The sequence below is a fragment of the Elgaria multicarinata genome, chromosome 6, assembly GCF_023053635.1.
Source record: "Elgaria multicarinata webbii isolate HBS135686 ecotype San Diego chromosome 6, rElgMul1.1.pri, whole genome shotgun sequence".
NCBI classification, from domain to species: Eukaryota; Metazoa; Chordata; class Lepidosauria; order Squamata; family Anguidae; genus Elgaria; species Elgaria multicarinata.
In genome coordinates, this window is record NC_086176.1 from 11,405,243 (window position 1) to 11,414,887 (window position 9,645).

A 9,645-nucleotide genomic window follows, 5' to 3' on the forward strand; every position below is an offset into this window, starting at 1 on the left:
CAGCACAATCCCAGTATGTAAACTTGTTTTAATAGGGGAGGGGTATAGGATTCATTTTTCAGTCTACAAGAAAAAATATAAACTGGATTGTAATTCATTTGTGAGTCTGGAAAAATCATGGTCTTTCTCCTTTTCCCATAATACTACAACCTGGGGTCGTCCCATGAAGTTGATTGGTGGGAGATTCAGGGCAGATAAAAGGAAGGACTTCTTCACACTGCGCAGCGTGTAACCTATGGAATTCACTACCACAAGATGTAATGATGGCCACAAGTTTGGATGGCTAGCCATGGCTTCCAGTATTAGAGCCACTAAGCCTATATGCACCCATTGGTGGTAACGTGGGTGGGAGAGTGCTGTTGCACTGTGTCCTGCTTGTGGGTCCCTGGTTGACAGTTGGCCACTGTGGGAACAGAGTGCTGGATTAGACAGACCCTTGGTCTGATCCAGCATGGCTCTTTTTATGTTCTTAAACTTCCATTTCTGAATCTGGAAAAATCATGGGATGGATTATACTTCATTTGTGATTCTGGGGTGGGTGGGTGGAATGGGCTCGTTTACAATACATCTGTGAGTCTAGAAAAATAACAAAGTGGTGTATAATACACTTGTAAGCCTGGAAAAAATGAGCTGGCTTATAATTGGTGAGTCTGGGGGGAAAAAACTGACGTATGAGTTTGTGAGTCTGGAAAAGTAATAAGCTGGCTTCTAATGTATCTGCACAATATTTTGTCTTTTTAAAAAAGAACCCTGTGCCAGATGCCTGGCCAGCCAATTTTCGTATCTTGCAAAGTTTTCCTGCACAATGTTGGCTCCACCTCCGGGCACCTCGTGGCTCCGCCTGTGCTGATCTGCTTTCCACCCTACCAGTCAGGTTGCCCACCAGCTGCCGCTGCTGCCAGTCCTGCCACTTCCTGTGGCAGAAGCAGTTTAACAAGGCACCCTAGAGAAACCTTTTAAAGCATGTGGGTGCTTAAAAAGGTAAGAGGCTCAGCTGCATCCTCTCTTTCCAGGAGTGCAACAAGGAGTGAAAGGATTTTCTCTCCCTCTGTGACCGACGGCAGACTGAAGAGGAGGGGACACAATGAGCCTGAGCGCAGCCCGCTTAGGCCAGGGGTGGGCAAGTTGGGGACCTCCAGCTGTTTTGGCGTGCAACTCCCATCATCCCTTGCCAGCATAGCATATGGTGAGGGATGATGGCAACTGGGGGCCAAAACATCTGGAGGGCCACTAGTTGCCCACCCATCTTAGGAAAAGAGGAAATGGTGCAGCCTCCTCCATTCGCAAGCAACTTGTGAACCACGTCCAGCCAGAGAAGGTGCTAGCAGTTGGGGGGGGGGGACACTCCTCTTACAGAGGGAGTAGCTGCCAGGATGTTCATTCCTGGGCATCATCAGAGGGAGTTCAACTCACCCCTCCACCACTCCCAATCTGCTGCTTGGAAGTGGAGACTTCCCCCACCCTTTTGTCAGGGCTAGGCCTGTGCTTAAGTCATAAGAACGTGGACTTCTACCGAAGTTGTATTTGTGTGACCAGTTCAAACGTTGGCTTATTTTCAGTCCAGCGCTTTAGAGAAGACTTATCCCAACCGTCCCAACGTTGCTGTTCGCAGAGGCACTCTCCAATTCGTCCTTCCTCCTTATGGCCAAAAGATGGGAAGTGGGGGCCTTCCAGGGAGGGGCCGTGGCCTCCACAAACCCCACCCACCCACCACGGGATACTTCCAATTCCCACCTCTGTGTATTTTTATACAGGATGTCTGAAATGCATGTGTTGGGGGCGGGGGGTGTTAGTTGATCAATATGTTTAATTTATTGCCTGACAAATGTTCATTTGAAATAAATTTTCAGCAGTGGTCTCCTTTCATACGAAGCTGAAGAGGCTCTTTAGTGCTGTTTTGTGTCAGGGTTAGGATAACAGGTAAAGAGGGAGCAGAAAGGGAAGGGTTTTTTCTTCATCCAGCCTCCCCCAACTTAGTGTCCTCTACAAGCGCACCACAACCCCCATCATTGCTAGCCAGCATAGCCATAGTGGGAGTTGCAGTCCAACACTTCCAGAGGGCAACAGGTTGGGTGAGGCTTCCTAGCCAATGAGTGGGCTCACACAACCCACTGACACTGAGTGGTTGAGTGTGTGTTGGTGTTGGAACTGTGGGATAGCATGTAGTCTGAACCCAGGACATTTTCCGTAGGGTGGTTTGTTAACCATGCAATATGGTTTATTTTTCTCAAACAATCCACCTTGAAAACCCACGGTTTGTTGTTGGGTTGTTCAGGGTGGTTAACAAGCCACCTTGCGGAAAATGTCCTGGGTTCAGGCAACATGTGAACCTCATGGTTTAACGCGTTGTGTGAACAGCCCCCAGTGTGTGCATTTCAGCTAGATAATTTTAAGAACAAAACCTTCCTCAGCAAATGCTTTCCACATCAATGTCTCTCGTCAAGAAAAAAACCCTTGCTTCTGATGTGACACCTCTATCTGTCGCAGGGTATTTGAGGGAACATCCTAGGATGTATTCACTGTATCATTTCAAATATATAGCAGGCCTCTTAAGGTATTGTCAAAACTGTGTCAAAGAAACCTTTTAAGGGGCCTACTGCTCCTAGTCTGGTTGTCATCAAGGTATCCCAGGATACATAGGAATACAGTTGAGGCAAAAGTGGAGCCAAACTGGAGTTCTATAAAGTGGCTCTACAAAAGGCATCGTCTTTCCTTTTGAACATATAGGAAGATGAGTTCCCAAGCTAGGGAAGGAACCAAGTGGTGTTGAAGGATACTATTTGGGGAAATAGGAAAACTCAGATTGCACAATTCCCTTTTCACTACTATCCCTTTTAGCGCTCCTGTACCTTTCATGCAAGTGTAGATGAAGGCATGATTGCACGTGTGACTTGCGGAAAAGGGGCATGTGTTGGATCTCATTCACAGTCGTGACCTGTTACAGATGCAGGATCTTTGAAACGGAAAGGTCGGGCGCATCCATGCTTTAGTAAAGGAGTGGACACCGTCTGACCCTCCTGATGTTTTGGGCTATTCTTGGCTAGGGCTGTTGGGAAGTTGTAGGCCAAAGTACTTGGAGGGTCACCTCCCTTTACCAGCTCACCTTGCCTTCTGAGACAGCTTCGCCTCTGGTTAGGCATTTCTGCTATCACATCAGAAGAGCGTTGCTATTCTATACTAGATGGAGCTGTATACATTAAGCAGAGTTTGTTGTCAGGTTCTTGCACTTCCAGTTCATTCTGCCTATCACAGGAACAAGAAAACGTTCTAAGGCCACCATGTTTGTCTTAAAACTGCAGTAATTGAGCAGATACCAGCCCTACCACTCAAAACAATAACTGTGTGAGCAGATGGATGATAGTGGCTGGGTGGAGAGAAGAAGCAGGGAGTTCCCAGTTCAAATCCCACATGCCCCGCCACCTGCAATATAAATACCGATCTACCTCACAGGGACAGGGACATAAGTCAGGTTTGAAATGCCGGCTGTTGGACTTTGCTGTTGGCGTGCGAACAGATAGGCTAGCTTGAAATGCACACTATACTCTGGTAGCTGTACATTACAAGGGAAGACTGATTGATAAGGGGCCTTTCTGGGGAGTCAGGTCATTAGTGCGCGACTCCATAGTTCCTAAGAACCCACAATCCTAAACAGCAAAGGTGCACATCAGCAGGACAACTGTATATTATACATTGGGGCAATAATATCTACTACTTCCCCAGTGTGATTCACTCCCTTAGTATTACCTTATTCACTCCCTTAGTAATCCTTATAACATAAAGGTAGTCCAGCCGTATTCTCAACAGATGAAAGGCTGGCCACAGTGTCTTACCTAAAATTACCCAAAGAGTTCATGGCTGAAGTGAGATATGAACCCGGCTCTCACTAGTAGAAGTAGGCCCCTTTGATACATCTGTGGAACTTGGAATACAAACTGGTCAAATACAATTTGCAACAACCAGGGCTGTGTGGTCTCCAGATTAAAACATTTAAATTTGTGCCCATGTAATAAAAATACAATTTGTATTAACTGTGCAATTTGAGCACATTTAGTAATTTATCCTGCGATTTGCTATTTTGCATAATTGTGCATTTAGTCATCGTGAGGAGAGGAGCCAGCCAGATAAGACGTTGAATCCTCTTATTTCCCTGAAATTTCAGCAGGATTTCTCACATAAAATATCTCCTCAGCCATGAGGACTAGAAACTTTTAAGGGCTGCAGTTCTGTGTCCAAAAGCATGGCTTGTTCTTTCTGTGTTTGTGGAAAGAGCAGCAGTGAACACCAAGCTCTGGCAATAATAAGCCTTTGGAGAAAGCAACACGAAGAAGCCATTGCCGAAAGTTCGTGGTACAGCTTTTGACATTTCACACATGAAAGGACAGAATCCCAAGTGTTAAAAAAGAGTGTTTATTGAATCTTAATCTGTCACAAGTACTATAGGTCAGACATTAAGTCAAAGCACAGTCATTTCTAACTTCGTTGTTACACTGGCTTTATGCAAAATTCCATCACATTGGTTAAGAGAATCTAGTATCCTCTTTTAGCAAGAAGAGGGAAATAAACACCATCCCAGCTCCAGGTCACAAACAATGAAAGGCCATATTGGGACTTCATACGTTCTTCTATGGCCAGTACGTATCAAGAACACAAGGCTAGCTATGCAAGCAAGTTATACATGAATTTTGTTTAATGCAAAGCTAGTACTTTAGTGCCTATGGAAATAACTAGGAGTCAAAACTGTTAGGAGACGGTATACATTGGCTGATGGCTACTGCAAACAAATTGCCAGTTCTAAAAACCTGCTGAAGAAGTTGGAAATAAATTTTAAAAATCTATTTGTTGAGGTTGCATTGTAAACAAGCAGCCTTTAAAATCTTTCACCAGTAATTTGAATGGAACCAATATACAAAAAACTACCCTGTGATCAGTAAGCTACAGAACCCATTTGGTGTAAAGACATTTCAAGTTTAGATGCATGATTTGTCTTCTTTCTCTACTTTCTTGAACCACAGACCACAAGGAACATGAAAGAAAGAAGAAAATGCTAAAATTCCTCTGCTATGGCATAAGCTTTTATGGACCGGAGTCCACTTCTGGTCCACAAAAGCTTAAGCTATAATAAAGATATTAATCTTTAAGGTACCTCAAAATGCCGTTGTTCCTTATACAACGGATTTCGCATGGCTACACCTCTGGAAATTGCCCTCAGTTGTATAATTTGATCACAAGTCATGTTTCCCCCCATCCATGTATGAAGGAAACCATGTGCTCCACAAAACCCTTAAGCAGGTACAACTGAAACCTAGGTTTGTATTCTGCTGTAAAAATAATCATAATTAACATTCTGAACCTGGTATAAATTATGCAAACTGAGCAATTACGTATGAACTTATTCCCCATAATCAATTGGTACTATGTTACCTAATTCTACAATTTTGCATAATTTATTCTAGTTTTGCCAGTCACCGGGAGGGGCAAAGAGTGATGAAGAATCACAAAACCCTTTCTCCAACCTAGGGAAAACCTAATCAAGAAGCCCTCTGGCTTCCAAGATTTCCGCAGGCTTCTTGCTCACACATTTCAAAGGAAAAGGATTAGGGAACTGTTGACAATTTTGTAACGGTGAGATAACCAGCAAGCTGAAGGCGGCGCCCAATGCTGTCCTGCACTTCTGCAGTGCTATTGAAAAACCACGGAATCCACAGAGCCTCTGGCTGTGGCCCTGGAGGACCATTTTCAGACATAAGGAAACCAAATTTAAGGTGATTCCTTTGCAAACAGCTGAAGGCCTGTATCACTGTATCACTGTTCCAGCAACAACAGCAAATCAAGCCCCTCTTGCATGCATGGTTTATACCCCTGTTTAGCTGGAGTCCGCCAACAGGTATTGCTAATATATACATTACAATCAGATGGTGTGTGTGGAAACACCCGAACCCATATTTATACGGACATTTTACTATTCAATACCAAGCTCAGGAAGTCGGTAGCTGCAAGCTGTGGGCGTAACCGATGACCACTTTAATTTCCGCTTCCAACAGCCCTCCTCCCCACAACCGCTTTAGGAAGAGGCACGGCGTGTTGCCGGCAGGTTTGTGCTGCAATATATCACAGAAACGGCAGCAGTCACAAACCTCGGGCTACTACATGAAGGGGTCCAGCAGCAGCCTCTGGACACACTGACGGCGCTTCTGCAAATGTCAACTGACACAGAGTTCAAATGGTGCCCAATCTGCTTAATGTTACATTTATACTGCATTTGTAATGAATGCCAACCCCTAGATAGCATCCTGTCATATCCACTGTGGTTCTCCAGCAGCCACCCAAGTACCTGATATTATGGAGTACTCGTTCCCATAATTTTCAGTAATACTTGGAATACAATATTAAAACGAATGCAATGCATACTATGCAACGTTGGAAAGGGTGTCACAGGTTTCCAGTGGCGGATTTGAATTCCGTATACCGGCAGGCAGACGCCCTCTTCAGGCGTGCTACTTACCATGTTGTAGGAATGCATGAAGAGAGGAGTTGCCCTATATCTGTTGCCCTGTATGCGGGGGAACGGGAGGCAGAGTCTGTCTGCAAACATGTGCCGCGTCTAAATACACTTCCCAGGCAGCTGGAATTGACTACGTCCCCCTGGTCAAAGTGCACGCTTGGAAGCATCCCTGCGTTTGCTGCTGCACATTGTGCACAACAGCCCCAACTGGTCAAGGTGCTCGGTTTTCAACGTACACATTCTTTGTTTGCTTGTTTAAAGAGAAGACTTACGCAGGTAATGCAATGCTGTTTTCAATGTTGTGATGTCAAGCACACTTGAGGCCTTTTCACTTTAAGTTCTAGAGGGAAATATCAACTCCGGAACGTGAGCCGTGGCTCTCATGTGTAAGCTAACGAGTGAACTGGCTGTACCACATTAACGGCGTCTCCATAACTATCCAATCTGTCCCTGGGGGAGAAATTGAGTATTTTTACTGGGAGGCCAATGTGACACTGTGGCCGTAGCTAGAGCTAAGGTTTATTCCAGGATTGTCCTGGGGTCAAACCTGTTCATCTAAGTACCACACAGGGCATCCAGTGCTCAGGCAGGGATGAACCCGGGATGATCCCAGGATAAACCTTAGGTCTAGCTACGGCCTGTGTTTATTTAAACACATCACAACCCTTGTGGTACTTTCACTTCACAGTAAGGGCACTTATCAGGTTCTTTCTCCAGAGCATAACAAGGGAGAAGTTCCACTAAATTAATAATTACGGGAGCGAATGCCAAATAACTGTGTTTAGGAATCAAGTGTATGAGTTCTTTTCAGCAAATATCAACTCCTGTTTCAGAGAAAGCTGGCTGCCACGTTAGTCTGAAAGACAGCAAATACTAGATTTACATTTTATTCTTCTACAATGACCCATGTTCAACTCTGGGATTTCTGAAGGCTTGAGCAAACATGCATGCACATTTTTCAAGATCTGACTGGGAAAGAGTTAACAGAAACACATTACTACAAGACAAAAGCCACTGCAAATGGAATTCCTCGCACAGCACCTTTTACTCTGCACAAAACATCAGTTACAAAACACTGGCAGTTTAAAAGATCAGGGCCACAGTTTGAGGTTCTGGGAGTTTAGGACTCTAGATGAAATCTAAAACACCCATTAGTTCAACTAGCACATTGGAGAAACAGACAACCACAGAATCAAGCATTCTCACCCCTTCCTTGGAGAAAGAAACACTGAATTTCCACATCCATGTTAACCATTTGGCTTAACTATGAAAAACAGCTGGGTTCCAATTACCATCTACACAAAGTTGGCAGAATGTAGACGTCCACATTTATTTGCAATTCTACTGCAGTTGGCACATCCCACCAGCTGTGCTTAAAAACAGAAATCCCTCTATGAATGTTCATCTGAATTCTAATATTGAAGCCCCAGCACACCTTCCCAACCTTCGACATTTATTTAAAGGAAAAACTATCTTGATCAGCTTTGCCTCCACATCACAACCCAACAAATCCAACAAGACCAAGTGGCTATGGACAACAGAAGCCAAAAGAAAACTGCCTATAGTTGTCAAAACTCATTTCATCTGGTCTCTCTAATGCTAGAAGGCGTTTAAAACGCCAGCCTGAATCAAGAACGGAGTTTGACAAATATTGAAATCTACATGATTATTCTTGGCAAAGACGTTTTCCCAGAAACTTCTTTGGGTTTCGTTTTTGTGCTCGCTGTGTCAGCAGTTAAGATTTTTGCCCCCATTTCCAAGCAGATGCCAGTATATTTCATAAAATAATTGCAACAGTCTGCTATTTTTATTCTCAAGGAATAAAAACCATTAATGGAAGAACTGTAATTTGAGCAATCAAACCTTCTTTGGCTGTTGACCTCTGACTAGAGATTCTAAAAACATTGTAATCTCTCTGCGTTACATATCCAATTTATAAATCTCTATTACTATTTATTTTTTTCACTTCTCCCGTTTTTCGGGAAGTTATTGCATTGTAAAAAAAAATCCTGCTTTTTTTGGGGGGGGGGGAAATAGTTTTGTTAACCTCTGATATAGATGATCATAGAGGAGAGTTTGCTTCACAAACAAAATTAAGGGGGATAAATGTAATGGGGGGGGAAGTAACCAGCAGCCTTCTGGGATAAGATGAGTGCAAATATACTCCTCGGTCTCTAGGTGTTTAAAAACCAATTTGCACTGGGGGGGCAGGGGGATTGTAATTTCCATGCCAGCTCGATAGATCGTTGTTAATACAGCATGTGAGTGAATCCATGCTCAATGCAACAGAAAATGAATTCTTCCTGTTGAAGTGAAAGGTCCCAAAGTGAGCTTAATGGACAACTTCCACATCCGAACAACCTTGCTGTTTTCTCTCGGATTGTACCCAATGAGGGATCTGGAGCACGACCCTGCCTCACTCTTCCCTTCCCTCGCTGCTCATCAGCTTGGGGAAGAATAAACGAGGAAACAGGAGACATCACAATCAAGCAACCACGAGGACTTTCACTGCTCGTTGCTCCTGTGATCATGAGCAGCAGAAGGCAAGCAAAGGGAAGAGTTTGAGGAGGAGGAGGTGGGGGATTGTCTGAAATTGAAACCCCGCTCCTGCACTCTTTCCAAAGAGGAAAAAAAGAGAGGCTAAAACGGGCCCTGCAATGCAGGATCCTCTAGCAAAGTTGCCTATTCGTGTTCATCCTATCACAGCCTTCCTCAACCTGGGGCGCTTCAGATGTGTTGGACTACAACTCCCAGAATGCCCCAGCCAGCTGGCTGGGGCATTCTGGGAGTTGTAGTCCAACACATCTGGAGCGCCCCAGGTTGAGGAAGGCTGTCCTATCAAAACTCCTTAGGCATTTTATCAGACACTTTCAAGACACGTCTGTTTTGTCCCCTTCCTTAACCACGCTCACTCCACCTCTTGTGTTAACAATGGGCGACTGGTATTTCAGCTGGGAGAAAGCAGAGCACATGTCAAGAACAGAGGCAGCTTTTTATGAGGCTGCTACATGAATACGAGTCTGAGTTCCTCTTAGCAAAAGAAAGACTCAGCAAGGACAAAGGATGGGTTTCTATCCTAAAATTATGTTTCTAGCAACATAAAAAAGAAAAGAAGAGATCATAAAAAGTGCGGGGGGGGGGGG